This window comes from Thamnophis sirtalis, unplaced genomic scaffold, assembly GCF_051295495.1.
Source record: "Thamnophis sirtalis isolate CommonGarterSnake01/CBP01778 unplaced genomic scaffold, rThaSir2_p1.2 scaffold_4, whole genome shotgun sequence".
Classification (NCBI taxonomy): domain Eukaryota; kingdom Metazoa; phylum Chordata; class Lepidosauria; order Squamata; family Natricidae; genus Thamnophis; species Thamnophis sirtalis.
In genome coordinates, this window is record NW_028261384.1 from 3,376,609 (window position 1) to 3,394,689 (window position 18,081).

Consider the following 18,081-nt stretch of genomic DNA (forward strand, 5'->3'; position numbering starts at 1 on the left):
TTAGAGAGGAGACAGTTCGGCTGCGAGCAAATCCAATCGCACTCTTCGGCGGAACGAGTCCGCAGAATCCACTAGATCCCCGATGAGCAGCCCTGTGTCCTTCACCCCCACTGAATTCTCCCGAAGGATCCTGTCCCTCCCCCATCCAGGTTCTCCCCACCCCTCCCGGTGCGCCCACATACCCATGCAGAGAGTGTCTGATAACGGGGTACACGGCTGGATCATGACTTCCTTCGGTCCGCATTCTCGTCGGCAAATCAGACACGGCTCGTACGGGCTCTTCACCTCCGAGTAGTACCCCTCGGGGCATTTTTGGCACACTGTGTCGCTGTCGGGCTTGCACTCCTGGACCGCCCGTAGCCTTCGTCGCACACCCGGCAAGGAACGCAGGATCTTTGGGGGCTGCGTCCCGTTTCCCGGTGCGAGGTAATGTCCGCGCGGACAGCCGGTGGCGCAAAGGGTATCACGGGTCGCCGTGCAGGAATCGCGGATGGGGAGTTGTCTCGGGCACATGGAACAGGCCCGGCAGGGGTCGTGGCACTTATGGTGGAGGAGAACGTCACACCTTCGATAAGAGGAAACCACAATCTTGTGTGCATAGTGTCACCAATCCAAATTCGGGACGAAAGCTCCAATCGTTTCCGGAGGTTTTGAATTTGCACGATTAGAGAGATTGAGCAAATTAAGGTACAGGCGTACAACACAGCCAGCGATACAGTAGAAAAAACGAATGGATTCTACAGGTAGTCCCCGACTTACAAACCATAACGGGGTCTTTCCATGACAGTCGTGAATTGTCACAGTCCTCATACTGACGACCCATGGTCACATTATCGAAATCAAGCACTTGGCAACTGGCATGCAGTTATGGAGGGCCACAGGGTCCTGGAGTCGTATGATCACCATTTGCAGCCATTCTGGGCTGGCTTCCAATAAACAATGGGGGAGCCTGATTCTCTTAACGACCATGTGATTCGCATAACGACCACGGCAAAGGGCATCAAAAGGGGCAAAACTCACTCAGAACTGTCTTGATCAGAATGTAGATTCTCCCAGTTGTGGTTGTAAGTCAAGGATTACCACCTAAGACCAAGGGGTTTATGTTTAAGATGACGGGGGGGGGGACGGGACTACCCAGGGCAGTGGTCTTTCTATAAGGGGGTTTCTCTCCCCACACCCACCCCCGGAAGTAATTTGGGCATATCCTAAATCCATTTGCAATTTATTTTTTTTATTTATCTCACTTTTATTATCTTTCTAAATAACAGAAGATGGGGCTAGAACTCCCCGCCCTCCTTGGTGATTGGCCCAAAGTTCAAGCACCTGGCTTTCCATTCGTAAGGCGGGACTAGAACTCCCAGGCTCCCAAATTCTACTATACTATTATCCATCTCTTGAATACGGGACTGGTTTTGTTCTACATCTGTAGGGTCCAAACTGGTTTACACCTCACGCCCCCCCCCCAAAAAAGGAACTGGATACTCACTTTCTTGGCAGGGTTCACAAACGGTGTTGGTGTCCCCACAGGGCACCCGTGCCCCGAAGCCTGGGGGACAGAGGGTGCAGCACTCCCCGACGAAGCCACCTCCCCATTCTCGCAGCCTTGATGCGCCAGAAGCTGAAACCAGAGTCAGATCGGTGAATCAGACCAGGAGTTTAAAAAAATCGGGGTTTGCAAACTCCGTAGATTTGAGATCCTTTTCTCTCCTCCCCCAACCCTTTAAAAACCCCAGACGGTGAGAAAATTGAACAGGAGGGAAGGAAGGAGAGAAGAGAGAAGAAGAGGGGAAGGAAGGGAAGGAGAGAAGGAGAGAAGAAAGGAGGGAATGTAGGAGAGAAGGAAGGGGGGAAGGAAGGAGGAAAGGAAGGGGGAAAGGAAGGAGAGAAGGAGAAAAGAAAGGAGGGAAGGAAGGAAGGAGGGAAGGAAGGAGGAAAGGAGAGAAGGAGGGAAGGGGAAGGAAGGAGGGAAGGAAGGGGAGTGGAGAGAAGAAACGAGGGAAGGAAAGAGGGAGGGAGGGAAGAAGAAGTAGGACCCTTGTAAGATAAGATGGGTCTATGGGATGATAAAAAAGCAATCTTCAAGTATATTGTCAACAGTAGGGAAAAATTGTTATAAATACATATTATTAATAACAGTTATGAGATCATATAATTGTGAATGTATATATGAAATTGATAAAAATTAAAATAATAACAATAATAAAAAAATAATAATAATAATAATAAAAAGAACAGGGTGACTTTAAGATGCATGGACTTCAACTCCCAGAATTCATAGCTGTCTAGGGAATCCTGGGAGTTGAAGTCCAGGAATCTTAAAGCAGCACAGGTGGGGAAAACTGGAACTCACCACCTCCCGTTCTACTACACAACTACCCTGTGAGGTGGGTTGGGACTCCAAGGTCACCAATTGGCCCTTTTGCCTAAGGTGCGGACTACTACAACTCCCAGTCTCCTGGTGATTGGCCCAAGTCACCCAGTTGGCTTCATGGCTAAACCAGGACTAGAACTCACCACCTCCTGGTTTGTAGCCAGCGCCTTGCCACATCTTTTGCTAGACGTGCCCTCCCCCCCCCCCAAAAAAAAACCCTATTCCTCTTTCAACCCTCCCCCCAGTCCGTTACCCAGCCGCATTGGGAACGATGGGCTTTGTAGTTGATTGTCCCCCAGGTGCGGCTGGTGAATTTCTGGCATTGCAAACTCAGGGTGGGGGGGGGAAGTGCTTTGAACCCTCCTGAACCAGGAAGCATTTTAGCAGGACACCCCCCTCCCTTTCGTGTGTGTGTGTGTGTGTGTGTGTGTGTTCCCCCAAGACTTTTGAATTTCTCGCACTCATTTTCTGCAGAAAAGAACAAGGGTGGGGTTTTTTATTTTTATTTTTATTTTTCACGGTTACGAGGGGCTTCTGCTTCCCCAGACACCACCCTGCGGGGGTCTCTCTTAATAACCTTCGGAATGCGGCAGAACACCCCCCCCCACCATCCCCGCCTGCCGAAAAACACGGACCGTCGGTCCAGCGAGGAGGAATCTCCGCCTGGGGCGGAGGCAGCTGGCAGTCAGAATTTCTTTGCACCCCACCCTGGGCCAAAGGAACAAAACCACCTTCTGTTTTCCCTTCCAGGGTCCCCTAACCCCCGTACCCGAAACCCACCCGGCAGCTCCCCCCCCCCGCCACACCTCCAGGTCCAAGCCCCTCTTCTAATTAAGCCGAAACCTGCCCTGTCACTCCAGGAGGAGAGCAGATCGTATTACACACACACAGACCCCTCCCCAAAATGATATAACCACCCATCATCCTTCCAAATAAAGAGAGGGGGGAAAAGGGGCTGGGGTCTCCCTCTCTGGAGAGCTTCAAAGGCCTGGCCTTCGAAATAAAGTCCTCCACTTACGACAGTTTGTTTACTGACCTTCCGAAGTTGCAACCGCCATGAAAAAAGTGACCTCGTGACCGTTTTCTCACGCTAACACCGTCCTTCATGGTCATGTGAACAAAATTCGGACGCTTGGCACCTGGTTCACACTTACAGCGTCTCGGGGGTCCCCTTTTGCGACCTCCTGCCAAGCCAAGTCCACGGGGAAAGCACGATTTACTCAACCGTATGACTGACAGAATTGCAGGGATTCACTTAACAACGTTGGCAAGAATGGTCGTAAAGTGGGCAAAATTCACAGTTTCACTCAGCAACAGGATTTTTTTGGGTCAGTTGTGGTCACAATCAAGGACTACTTGTAAACTGTTCCTTCAGTGGAAGGCTATCTCTGGAATTGCCTTCCGGAGCTGGATGGAGATAAACTGCTCCTGAAGGTGGAGGATCAAATTTTCCCTCCTGACTTGACATGGCCTCCCTTTAAAACAACTTGCTGTTTAAACTTGGTAATGTTAAGATGAGTGAGACCAACCCCAGAATTCCCCAGCTGTCCAGGTGTCTTAAAGCCTTCTGGCTGGGGGATTCTGGGAGTGGAAGTCCTCCCCTCTTGAAGCATCCTGGCTGGGGGATTCTGGGAGTGGAAGTCCTCCCCTCTTAAAGCATAGCTGGCTGGGGGATTCTGGGAGTGGAAGTCCTCCCCTCTTAAAGCATCCTGGATGGGGGATTCTGGGAGTGGAAGTCCTCCCCTCTTAAAGCATCCTGGATGGGGGATTCTGGGAGTGGAAGCCCTCCCCTCTTAAAGCATCCTGGCTGGGGGATTCTGGGAGTGGAAGTCCTCCCCTCTTAAAGCATCTTGAGTGGGGGATTCTGGGAGTGGAAGTCCTCCCCTCTTAAAGCATGCTGGATGGGGGATTCTGGGGAGTGGAAGTCCTCCCTCTTAAAACATCCTGGCTGGAGGATTCTGGGAGTGGAAGTCCTCCCCTCTTAAAGCATCCTGGATGGGGGATTCTGGGAGTTGAAGTCCTCCCCTCTTAAAGCATGCTGGATGGGGGATTCTGGGAGTGGAAGCCCTCCCCTCTTAAAGCATCCTGGCTGGGGGATTCTGGGAGTGGAAGTCCTCCCCTCTTAAAGCATCCTGGCTGGGGGATTCTGGGAGTGGAAGTCCTCCCCTATTAAAGCATCCTGGATGGGGGATTCTGGGAGTGGAAGCCCTCCCCTCTTAAAGCATCCTGGCTGGGGGATTCTGGGAGTGGAAGTCCTCCCCTATTAAAGCATCCTGGATGGGGGATTCTGGGAGTTGCTGTCCATCACTCTTAAAGTCACTAAGGTTGGAAAATGCAACAGATATCGAAAAATTAAAAATGCATTTTTTATCCTTGCTGTCACAAAGTGTGGGGGGAGGGTTTACAACTTATTTTCCAAAGCACCAGAAGGCCAGGCAAGAAGCAATGGATGGAAACTAATCAGAAAGACATTTAACCTAGAAATAAAAGGAATGTGTTTGTTTTTTTTTGACAGTGAGAACAATTTAACCAGCGTAACAACTTCCCTCCAGAAGTTTTGAGTGCTCCAACACTGGAGGCTTTTAAGAAGAGACTAATCAGAAATGGTAGGAGCAGGGGGTTGGACTAGAAGACCTCCGGGGCCCCTTCCAACTCTAAGTCTAGGTTTCCTAGGCTGATGATCGAAACAGTAAATGTTTAGCTATGTTGCTCGCTGTCTGAGATTTCCTGGTGGTGCCCCAACCACAAGGCAGACAATTTTTTCCAGAAAGACGAGCAGACTCACCGGTCAGTCTTCCCGTGAAGATACCTCCAGGAGCATCTTCATTCACGAAAGGGGCTAGGAAAGATTTCTCTTTCCGCCAACTGAGCATTATTTTGCCCCGCGGCATTTGGCAGGAGAAGGCAGAACCCATGTCTTCTGGATTCCTTCCTGTGCTGAACGCACAAATATGTGCACAGCCCAAATTCTCCTGCCGTTTCCTCTAAGCCAGAAATCCCCTGCGTGCAACATAGCAGCGGGTGAAGATTTTAAGTTGCAGGTAGTCCTCGACTTACAACGGTTCATTTAGCGACCGTCCAAAGGTAACTTCTGACTGTTTTTCGCACCTTTGCTGCTTCCCCAGGGTCACGTGGCCGAAATTCAAACTCGATTGGCAACTCTATTTATGTGGGTTGCAGTGCCCCCCCGCCGCGCTCCTCTCTTCCGACAAGCAAGAGGTCAAGGAGGTAGCCAGGTTTCACTTAATGACCACGCGGCTCACTTAACAACTGCAGGGATCCACAGTGGCTGTAAAGGAAGGTTGCAGAGTGGGCAAAAGTCACTCGACCGTCTTGCTTGTGCAACATAAATTTTAGGCTCAGCTGCTGTCGTAAGTCGAGGACTAGCAATAGCAATAGCAGTTAGACTTATATACCGCTTCATAGGGCTTTCAGCCCTCTCTAAGCAGTTTACAGAGTCAGCATATCGCCCCCAACAACAATCCGGGTCCTCATTTCACCCACCTCGGAAGGATGGAAGGCTGAGTCAACCCTGAGCCGGTGAGATTTGAACAGCCGAACTGCAGATAACAGTCAGCTGAAGTGGCCTGCAGTGCTGCACCCTAACCACTGCGCCACCTCGACTACCTATATGAAGCGACTTTTTGACCCCCCCCCCATATCTTTGTGACAAGAGATGATGAACCATGCCAAAAATGTGAAGTGAGGCTGGAAAAAAATGCACTCTCCGTTGGTTCACCGAGGAGCTCCGGGAGATGAAGCGCCGGAGGAGATGCCTAGAGCACCGTTGGAGGTCCGATAAGTCCGAATCGAACCGAGCAATGGTAACCACCTGCACCAGGGAATATACTAGGGCACTTAGGGCAGCTAAAAGATCACACATAGCCACCCTGGTTGCATCCGCTGAGTCCCGTCCAGCCGCCCTGTTCAGGATAACCCGCTCCTATTAAACAAAAGGGAGACGGGGGAACCCCTGCAGGGCAGAGCTGAAGAATATGCCCAATTCTTAGCGGACAAAATTGCTCGGTTTCGGTCGGACTTGGACTCCACACCTGCAGTTCCAGCCGAGGCACAGGGGGACCAAGTAGAACAGCTCTGGGTTGAGTTTCAGGAAGTTACCCCCGGGGATGTGGACAAGGCCATGAGAGCTGTAAGTTCCTCCACCTGTGCTTTGGATCCGTGTCCCTCATGGCTGGTTGCTAACTGCAGTGAGGTGACACGAGGCTGGATCCAGGCGGTTGTAACCGCCTCCCTTCGGGAGGGGAACTTCCCCGCCGCACTGAAAGCGGCGGTGGTGAGACCCCTCCTGAAGAAACCATCCTTGGATCCAGCTGCTCTTAACAGCTATCGCCCGGTCTCCAACCTCCCCTTTCTGGGGAAGGTTGTTGAGAAGGTGGTGGCCTTCCAGCTCCAACGGTCCTTGGAGGAAGCAAACTATCTAGACCCCTTCCAGTCAGGCTTCAGACCCGGTTACAGCACAGAAACCGCTTTGGTCGCATTGATGGATGATCTTTGGAGAGCCAGAGATGAAGGACATTCCTCCATCCTGTCCTCCTTGACCTCTCAGCGGCTTTCGATACCATCGACCATGGTATCCTTCTGCGACGACTGCGGGAGGTGGGAGTGGGAGGCACCGTGTTACGGTGGTTCTCCTCCTACCTCTCGGACAGGGCGCAGTCGGTGTTAGTGGGAGGGCAGAGATCGTCCCCAAGGCCCCTAAATTATGGGGTGCCGCAGGGTTCGGTCTTATCCCCCCTACTATTTAACATCTACATGAAACCGCTGGAGAGATCATCCGCAGGCACGGGATCAGATACCATCAATATGCGGACGATACTCAATTGTATCTGTCCGCCCCGTGCCAAATCAATGAAGCGGTTGACGTGATGGGCCGGGGGCTTGAAGCCGTCATGGACTGGATGAGGATTAACAAGCTTGTGCTCAACCCAGAAAAGACCGAGTGGCTGTTGTGTTTTCCTCCCAAAGATTTGGCCAATAATCCAACACTCAGGCTGGGGGGTCAAATTTTACACCCCTCAGAGAGGGTCCGCAACTTGGGAATCCTCCTGGATCCACAGCTGTCATTCGACCACCATTTAACGGCTGTGACCAGGGGGGCATTCGCCCAGGTACGCCTGGTGCGCCAGTTGCGACCCTACCTGAATCGGGAGGCCCTCACAACAGTCACTCGGGCCCTTGTGACCTCTAGGCTGGAATACTGCAATGTGCTCTACATGGGGCTGCCCTTGAGGAGCATCCGGCGACTTCAGCTAGTGCAGAACGCAGCCGCGCGAGTGATCGCGGGTGTACCTCGATTCACCCGCATTACACCTATCCTCCGCGAGCTGCGCTGGCTACCTGTCGATCTCCGGATGCGCTTCAAGGTGCTATTGATCACCCATAAAGCCCTACATGGCAGTGGATCTGGATACTTGAGAGACCGCCTTCTGCCGATTACCTCCCTACGACCTATAAGATCCCATAGATTAGGCCTCCTCCGCATTCCATCGGCCAGCCAGTGTCGGCTGGCAACTACAAGGAGGAGGGCCTTCTCAGCAGTAGCCCCGACCCTTTGGAACGAGCTCCCCGTGGAGATTCGTACCCTCTCCACCGTCCAAGCCTTCCGCACAGCCTTGAAGAACTGGCTCGCCCGTCAGGCCTGGGGATAAGGATCGCTACCCCGCCCGAATGATGTATGCATGTTGTTTACTATTTTATTATATGTTGTTGTCTCAATGTTGTATTCCCCCCTCCCTGGTTTTCTGTGAGCCGCCCTGAGTCCCCTCAGGGAAAAGGGCGGCCTACAAATGCAAATAAAACCTCTAAACCTCTAATCCCAATGTGAAATCTGCGAGAGGGGAGGAAGCATGAAATCCTAACCTTGGAGGTCATCTAGACCAACCCCCCCTGCCCAAAACAGGAATCTTTATATACCGTTCCAGACAGTTGTCAAATCTTTTTCTTGAAAAAAAGGGGGGAAAGGGGGGGGGGGAGAGGCTCAGCATACCCCCCTTCTTTTTGGGGAGGGGGAGGGGCTTAAGCTGAACCAGCCCCCCCCAGGGAGGTCCTCTGAAGCCCCTGAGCAATTGCAGAGCCAGGATGTAGGAAAAAGAGACCCAAATTGAAGGTTTTCCTTTCTATCCACCTCTGGAATTCCGTGCCTCAGTTCTCCCTCTGTAAAATGGGCCTATTGCCAAGCTTGAGGCCTGCGGGGGAGAATCTGTCCTTCACCATATCCTGAGTGGCCTTGAAATGAAAGGGGGGGGGGAATTCAGACTCTTGGCCACTGATTCATACTTATGACAGTTGTGGTGTGTTTGTGTGGGGGTGTCACATGACCCCCCCTTTTTTTTGCGACCACCTGACAAGCGAAGTCAATGGGGAAGTCAGATTCCTTTTAATGACCACGCGATTTAACAAACGTTGTGATTCACTTAAGAACAGTGGCAAGAAAAGTGGGACAGACCCCATTTAACAACATGTTTCGCTTAGCAACATACATTTTGGGGTCTCCCTGTTGGTCATAAGAGCCAGAGGGCTGGCTGTACATGGAAACTTTCCAAAAAGCATTTTAATTTTCTGTAGTTTTACGTCCACCAAATTCTTTCAGCTGCATTTTTTTCTCCAGGTTAGGAAAATGGCTCTTAAGATAAAATATTGCAATCTTCATTTCCAGCTCCCACTTTAATCCTCTCTCTCTCCCCCCCCCCCACCCCATTATTTTTCATTGGCTGGGCTAGAAAGGAAATCTGGGTGGGAATTAATGGGAAGAGAACAATAGATATTTTGAGCCTCTTAACAATATGTTTTGCATTAGCCTGAGATCCTCACAAGTCACTTTTGCAAATTCTTTGCAATTCCTGTCCTTTTAACTGGCCTCTGAATCTATTTACAGATGATATTTCAATTGCAAGCCCTTAGCAGCCCAGCTTTTGTCAAAATAACACACCATTTCCCTTTGTCTAAAATAATTTCGTTTAACTGTGCGTGCAAACTGATGCTTCCACCCGGTTTTTAAAAATTTAAATAAATTAAGTTTATTGTGCCTTTTTTATTTTCTCTTTTCAGCCTAGATATTCATTCTTCTTTGTTTTGGTCCAGTTTTTAAGAGTAAAAAAGTCCTTCAGGCTTTCCAATTCAACTTGATTTTGGGATGTTCTACAAACGCACCATTGGTATTGTAGTGTTACTGATATCGTAGTATTATTGCAGAGTTCCTACAATTAACCTTTCTATTAGGAATTTATTTTTGCATTGGAAATTTATTTTTGTATTGGAAATTTATTTTCCTATTTGGAATGCGGTTTCATTTTTGTATTAGAGTTTCATTTTTTCTATCTTGAGTTTTAGTTCTGCACTGAAGTTACATTTTTTGTACGCAGTCCAGAGTCACCATGAGTGAGTTGGGGGGCCATATATATTGACTTTATAAATAAATAATAAAAAATGCATTTATAATGCCACTTAAATATTTATGCAAACGGAAAGGAGAAGCCCACCTTCCTTCTGATACATTTACTTGCGAGGGCAAACAAACCCACTTGTTGTCTTCACCTGACATCCAAAACCACAGGAAGGTAGGAATCGAAGCATCCACATATTACGTAAAAGCTGGGGGTTCAGGATAACAGAATTTAGGGTGCAGAGGGGTTTTAGGGGAGAGCAGCTGTCTTATTTGGGGAAGGCTACCCCACCTCACCCACAAACAAGGCACTGTGCGACTCAAGCAAGCATTTAAACCCAACCCGGGTTAAGGATGTTGTGGGAATGCAAAACTAAACTCCTGCATTTCTCATTTGCAACCTTTCTTCCTGGAATCTCTATTTTTCTGCATTTACTTTTTCTTTTTGCAATAGCAGAGCTGAACTTTAAGCTTGAATGAAACCCCTAAAATGGTACTTTTGTTCAACTGCGAGACCTGTGTGGAACGACTTCAAAGATGGGACATATGTTGCCAAGGAATCACGATGAGCCAAATCAATTTAAATTTAAAGAGTCAGCCTTGTCCCAAGGACAGAGAAGGGACAAGTCAAGAGGCCGCTTTCGATGGATATTCCCACCGTTGACTTGGTTTGGGGAAAAAACCCTTGATGAAAATTCAGCAAGAATCTTTGGGGGGGGAAAAGGGCTCTCTTCCCATTTCATAGACTGGGAAACTGAGTCCATATGGAAACCAGGAAAGGATTGGAGGAGATGCCCAAAGGAGACTCAAAGGGAATTTCAAAGTATTCCCTTTCCACCCTCCTTTTCTCATCTTCCTTCCTTTTTCCTTTCATTTTCTTCTCCTTTTCCTCCTCTTTCCTTCCTCTTCCTCCTTTTTCCTTCCTTCCTTTCTTTCCTTCCTTCCCCTTCCTCTCCTCCTCCCATTCTTCCTTAATTCTTCCCCCTTCCTTCTCTTCCCCACTCCTTCTTTTCCTTCCTGTCCTTCTATTCCTTTCTCTCTCTTCTTCGTTCTTCCTTTCCTCCCTTCCTCCTTCTTCTATTCCTCCTCCTCCCTTCTTCTCTTTTCCTTCCTGTCCTTCTATTCATTTCTTCTTCTTTCTTCCTTTCCCCCCTTCCTCCTCCTTCTATTCCTCCTCCTCCCTCCTTCTCTTTTCCTTCCTGTCCTATTCCTTTCTCTCTTCTTCTTTCTTCCTTTCCTCCCTTCCTCCTTCTTCTATTCCTCCTCCTCCCTCCTCTTTTCCTTCCTGTCCTTCTATTCCTTTCTCTCCTCTTCTTTCTTCCTTCCCCCCTTCCTCCTTCTTCTATTCCTCCTCCTCCCTCCTTCTCTTTTCCTTCCTGTCCTTCTATTCCTTTCTTCTTCTTTCTTCCTTTCCCCCCTTCCTCCTTCTTCTATTCCTCCTCCTCCCTCCTTCTCTTTTCCTTCCTGTCCTTCTATTCCTTTCTCTCTTCTTCTTTCTTCCTTCCCCCTTCCTCCTTCTTCTATTCCTCCTCCTCCCTCCTTCTCTTTTCCTTCCCGTCCTTCTATTCCTTTCTCTCTTCTTCTTTCTTCCTTTCCTCCCTTCCTCCTTCTTCTATTCCTCCTCCTCCCTCCTTCTCTTTTCCTTCCCGTCCTTCTATTCCTTTTCCTCTCTTCTTCCTTCCTCTCTTCTTCCTCCTTTCCTCCCTCCTGCCTCCTCTTTTTTCCTTCTCCTCCTATTCCTGCTCCTTCCCTCTTATCCCCCAAATAGTGGGCAGTTTAAAGCAGATAGGCTTAAAACATCCCCCTCCCCAACACGACCCCTCTGCCAGCTTCATGGCATGGAGCCCCCACTTTATTTTGGGGGTGGGTAGGCAGTGTTCTGAGGACCCGCTAACTCCTGCTTTGCAAAGGCAACGCCCCCCCCCGCCCCCCCCCGTCCCGGCTAGACTTTTGCCTGGTTCTGCCGGGCGAGTGTCGAGAAACCCCCAGCCCTCCGTAGCCCAGAAAAGGGGGGGGGCACACTCAGGACACGGCTAGAGCGGGTCGTGTGAACGGGGTATCGAGGCGGGGGGGAAACAGACCCCTCCCCAGGCCCACAGCTTGGAACCAGTTGCGAAAGGACCCAAAACTCCCATCCTCCCCTCAACAGCCAGAGCCCTCCCCATCCCACCGCGGGGGCTTTTCTCTTGAGGGGGAGATGGTCTGAAGGGTCCTTACTCCCAAGGAAACCTTTATCCGTCCTTCTCCAATCTCTGCGCTTTTTTTTGCTTGCACCCCCCCTTAATGAGCGGCCATCCCGTGCTTGGAATAGGGGGTCTTTCCCCCTCCCGGGACCCCCTCCCTTCCCCGCAAGCGACGCCCCCCACCCCCAGGGAGACCCACCTTAGCTGCCAGCAGCTGCAGCGCCAGGACGAAGCGCTGGATCAGTTTCATCTCGCCGGGACGGAGGGAGCAGGAGGGGAGGAAGAGGAGGGGGCGTTTATTTGCCGATCAGCCGGGCCGGCGGCGCCGGAGACCCTCTTTTCTGTCCGCTCCTCGGAAGATCGCGAGTGGGTGGGTGAGTGGACGAGAGAAAGAGAACCAGGCAGACTCCGGGCAAGGGTCTCTCAGCGGACCCCGCCCTCTCCCGCCCGGCTAGCAGGAGGAAAAGAAAAGAAAGCGACCCTTCCTCAATTTGCCAGGCGAGGGAAGCGGCGCCTTTTGTCGGGAGTTTAGCTGCACGGCTCTCTCGCCGCTTCTCTCCCGAGTGGGTTGGCTGGGGGGTCTCTGCTCCGTCTCTGCCGTTGCTGGGACTGCGGGCCGGCCCCGTTCACACGCCCTCCTCGCCCCCTCCCTGCGCCTTGACCTCGCCCCCCGCCCGCCCCTTTCAGACCCCCCGCCCCATTGTGGTGGGGGGGGGAGGAAGGAGAGACAAAGAAGAGGCGAAAAGGGAGACACGGGCACACTGGAAATCTGGCCAACCAGATGGGGGGTATGCAGGTAGTCCTCGACTTATGACGAAGCCCGACAAAGCGAGACAATCATTGCATGAGCTTTGCCCCATTTTACGACCTCGTTATGCGAATCACTGCGGTTGTTCAGCGAGTACACAAATGTCACAGCATTTGCAGCTTTCCCACAAGCAAAGTGGAGCCTGATTCGCTTAACGGCCACCAGATTTATTTAACGACGATTCGGTTAACGACAGTGCAAAAAAAAAGAGCTCATAAAATTGGGCTTAAATCACTTAACAATCACCTTGCTTACCAATGGAAATTGATTGTTGTTTCTTTATTGTTCATTTATTATTTTTATTTTATTATTTCATTTTATTTTTTTATTATTTAATTATTGATTATTTTATTATTTATTTTCTATTTTTTTATAGAAAAAATTACAGGCAGCCCTCGAGTTGCAACCCCAATATTTCTGTTGCTAAGTGAGGCATTTTTACGACCTTTCTTGTTAAGTGAATCAGTTAGTCATACGGTCCTTAAGTGAATCCAGCTTCCCCTTTAATTTTGCCCGTCATAAAGTCGCAAAAGGGGGATCTTGTGACTCCTGGGACACAGTGACTGTCATTAACATGAGTCAATTTGCAAGCATCTGGATTTTGGTCACATGACCACAAGGGAATGCTGCGACGGTCGTAACTGTGAAAAACGGCCATAAGTCACATTTTCAGTGCCGCTGTAACTTTGAGCAGTTACTAAACGAACTGTTGTAAGTTGAGGACTACCTGTATTTAATTTCATTTTATTCACTTCATTCACTCAGTTTATTTACAGAATAATTGCAACATTACTTTATATATATATATATATATATAGACTATGTAATTGTAATTCTATATAAATCATATAAATTCTGTAATATAGTTCTGTAATTCTACTATAGAATATAAATTCTATAAAACTAGTATAATAAACCGAGCCGAGGTGGCGCAGTGGTTAGGGTGCAGTACTGCAGGCCACTTCAGCTGACTGCTATCTGCAGTTCAGCGGTTCAAATCTCACCGGCTCAAAGGTTGACTCAGCCTTCCATCCTTCCGAGGTGGGTAAAATGAGGACCCGGATTGTTGTTGGGGGCAATATGCTGACTCTGTAAACCGCTTACAGGGGGCTGAAAGCCCTGTGAAGCGGCATATAAGTCTAACTGCTATTGCTATTGCTATAATTATTATTTAGAGAACATTATTCACCTCATTTATTTAGAGAATTTATACAGATGCTAATTTACTTTTAAGTGATTCTAGGGGGCTTATATGGAAAATTGTATATATGGAAACCCTGAACAATGGAAGAATGAAAGATGAAACTTTAATATAAACAGATGCGAAGAGGGAAATAATAAAACAGGTAAAAGAAGACAGAAATGTGTTTGAATACAAAGGTGACATGAATAAAAGTTAGAGTAGAAAAGTTGGAATAGAAATATAACTAAGAGGGGAACAACAATATACATATTTTAACACAACAAGATATATGTAATAATAATAATTAGGAGAAATTGAATGGTGGTGGTATTAGATATGTTTAAACAACATGAAATGTAATAACTGTGAGTAATAATATTATGTTTATGTGTTCTCAAATGTTTGATACCCAGGTATCACACTGTTCATCCATTGATATGTATAAGCAATATAAAATAAAAAAACTTGGCCAAAAATATTTAAAAAAAAACAATTGTGAATTCTGCTGTTAATTGGGGTCATTGAGGACTAGCTGTAAACAGAATCACTGAATTCAAAGTTGCTCCTGATTTCAGGGTCGAAGGCAGGGCCAGTCCAGCCTCCACAATTAAAACCAGAGAGGAGGGGTCTTCCCCCCCCACTCCCCACTTCAGCTATTTGGGTTATGGCTGAGACCCTGAAGTACAGGACATAAACTTGTCCAGTCCTTCCAAGCAGGGGGCCTTTGAGAATTGACCCACAGGCCTTTCTTTTCCCTCCTTTGATCTCTGCAATCTTCGGACCCTCCTAGCCCCCTCCTCAAATTCCAAGAGATGCATTTCCGGTCTCTTGCAGGACACAAAGGGGGCGGGGGTGTGTGGGAGGGGGCCCGGCCAGAGAGATCTTCCTTAGAGACGGGAGGAAGAGCCATTGTCATTCCAGGGCTGACAAAAGCTCTTGCTTTAAAAATATAAAAAATTGAAAGATTATTATCACATTCAATTATTATTTTTTCCTGGCTATCAAGCTGTTGCTCAGAAAACCAGATGCCTTTATATAAAACTGTTATAGGAAAAGAGCCACCACATTTGTTTCGAATGCATCAGTTACGATTTTACAAATTCCGATGCCTTTTTATAAAATTGTTAAGCTGGAAAAAGGCCTGCCAGATTTTTCTCCTGAATGCATAATTTATTATTTTTTTATCAACTTTGAATTACTTTCCTAAAATTGCCCCCCTCTCCCAGTTTCTGTAGTGGAATAATATGGGAAGAAATCAACGTTAAGAAAAAAAAACAAAAAATTGGACACACTGTTGAAGAACTGTTTTATTTATTTTTTAACATCGACACCTGCTTGTTGAGGCTTTGATCTGAGATGGTGGCAACAAAAATGTACCGCCAGTCCTCGACTTACGACCACAATGGAGCCAGGACCGGTCAATAAGTCATGTTTTTCTAAATATGACTATCCCTATGTCTACATTTGCGTAGTGGAATAAAATGGGAAGACAGAACGCCCAAAACCTCTGTTGCTAAATGAGGCAGTTTTTAAAATGAGTTTTGCTCCAATTTACAACCTGTCCTGCCACAGCCGCTAAGTGAATACCTGAGCGTGTGACACGGTCATTAAGTGGAATCTGGCTTCCTCGTTGATTTTGTTTGTCAAAAGATCGCAAAAAAGCAGATCACTGCAACCTTCATAAGTATGAGTCAGTTGCCAAGCATCTGGTAGGTAGGTAGGTAGGTAGGTAGGTAGGTAGGTAGGTAGGTAGGTAGGTAGGTAGGTAGGTAGGAAGGAAGGAAGGAAGGAAGGAAGGAAGGAAGGAAGGAAGGAAGGAAGGAAGGAAGGAAGGAAGGAAGGCAGGCAGGCAGGCAGGCCACATTTTGATCATGAGACCATGGGGATGCTGTGATGGTCGTAAGTGCGAAAAATGGTCATATCTACTGGTCCTAACTGCTTTTTGCCCACAGGTGGATTCATATCCCAATTCAGTGGTCTCCCATCCCATCACAAAACAGCCCAGCTTCTGATTGGCGTTTCCAACTACCAAAACTGGCTATATCGGTCAGAATGCTTTTGCTCCCTGTCATCCCATTGCCTTTATTTTATTTTATTTATTTTAATCCTCATTCTCTTGCCCGAATGGATTCTGTATATCTAAAAAAATAATAATAATAATCCTGAAAAAGGCCACAAAATAAATCCGCGTCACATCAAGCACTGCGTAGGGGGAAGAAAGGAAAAAAAAGGCACGCTTGAATTTGCAACTTTGCAAGAAAGGAAATTGCAAAAGAGATGCATCGTTCCCCCCCAAAAAAGCACGGTCTTCAAATTTTAATCGGCGTAAATTTTAACAACTTTGAATGATTTTTTTTGCCTTTTTTTTATCCTCTCTGCAAGATAAGCCCGGCGTGGCCTTATAGGGGGAAGACAGGTTGCAGAAATGTTGAATCAAAGAATATTAAAATCCTGAAATAAAAGGATGGCTTCCAAAGAGGAATGTCTTTGGAGATTTAAAAAAGTGTGTGTATTGGGGGGGGGGGATTTGCAATTTATTGTCCACCGTTTACAAGGAGTTTTACAGCCAGCCCTTCTCATCTGGCGGCTCGTACCTGCCCAATTCCACAATTCGCAGGGCTGTGTGCTTTTTCTCCGCAGGATGCAAAGGAGAACAACAGAGGGGGACTTCAAAGGGGTCGTTGGGGGAGATCAGAGGGGTGGGAGGAAGGTGCCATGGGCTCCCCCCACCGAGAAAAAGCCATTGAATTTTATGAGGTTCCCCTTTTGAAGTCCTCAGATGGCTCCAGGCATTAAGAATTGATGCGTCCACCCCGGCCTTCCTCCCTCCTTAATGTGGACTAACGGACTGGATGGCTTTTGCTGGAGAGAATGCAATGGGATTCTGCTTATAGAAGAATAACAGAGTTGGAAGGGGACCCTGGTGGTCATTTAGTCCAACCCGCTGCTTAGGCAAGAGTCCTTACTCCATCTGGGGGAAACGGCTGTCCCGTCTCCTCTTAAAAGCCTTGTGTAGCACCGACAACTTCCAGAGGGAAGCTGTTCCATGGATTAATTGTTCTCACTGTTAGGAAGTTTCCCCTTAGTTCTAGCTTGCTTCTCTCCGAATTCTTCCCAAGAACCAGCATGGACGGACCAATGGCCCCTTAGCTATGTGGAATTGCATGCAGAAAACTGCAACACTGATTTTGATTCTGTGCATCGAAAAATACAAATTTGGGGTGCAGGACAAGTTGGAGCATTTGTCAACATCAGAAATGTTAAGATGAGTGGACTTTGAATTCCAGAATCCCCCAGCCAGGATGCTTTAAGAGGGGAGGACTCCAACACCCAGAATCCACCAGCCAGGATGCTTTAAGAGGGGAGGACTTCCACTCCCAGAATCCCCCAGCCAGGATGCTTTAAGAGGGGGGGACTCCAACACCCAGAATCCACCAGCCAGGATGCTTTGAGAGGGGAGGACTTCCACTCCCAGAATCCCCCAGCCAGGATGCTTTGAGAGGGGAGGACTTCCACTCCCAGAATCCCCCAGCCTGCATGCTTTAAGAGGGGGGGGGACTCCCACTCCCAGAATCCCCCCGTCGGCATCCATTAAGAAGAACGGACTTCTGGGAATCGAAACTATTCCAAGGCTTAGAATTGTCCTTAGTCTTCAGTTTTGGGGGCAGAATCTGAATTTTGGGGTCACACAGCAGCAAAAAAAAAGGGGGGAATCCTTGGGGGGGTATCAAATTGCAAGAGAGTGGGCGTGGCCACTATTTGCAACGCCTCTTTGCAGCGTTTCACCTTCCCACTAGGGAAGACTGCCTTAATTTCCAATTTGGAGGGTGTCTCCATGTGACCCCCCCCTCTGGAACACGAATGCCAGTTAGGTGGTCCCGAAAACTGCAAAGATTTAAACTAGGTTTCGAGCGTGTGGGATCAGGCCTGAGTCCATCTACCCAGCCTACACCTCAAGGGGGAGGGGGGGGGGGACTACTCTACCCCTAATCCTCTGCCTGGTGAGAAAAGAGCTCCTCTCTCCTCCCTCAAGGGCTTTGCACACTTACAACCATTCGTTTAGCGACTGTTCACAACATCACTGACCATTTTCCACACAACCGTCACAAACCATTGGGAACAGGTTCATATTTA

General features: G+C 48.3%; 1 pseudogene; it reads right to left on the reverse strand.

Annotated features, from left to right (window-relative positions):
- LOC148045750 (tumor necrosis factor receptor superfamily member 16-like) lies at positions 1–12,206 on the reverse strand (annotated as a pseudogene).
- Positions 12,207–18,081: the final 5,875 nt, after the last annotated feature.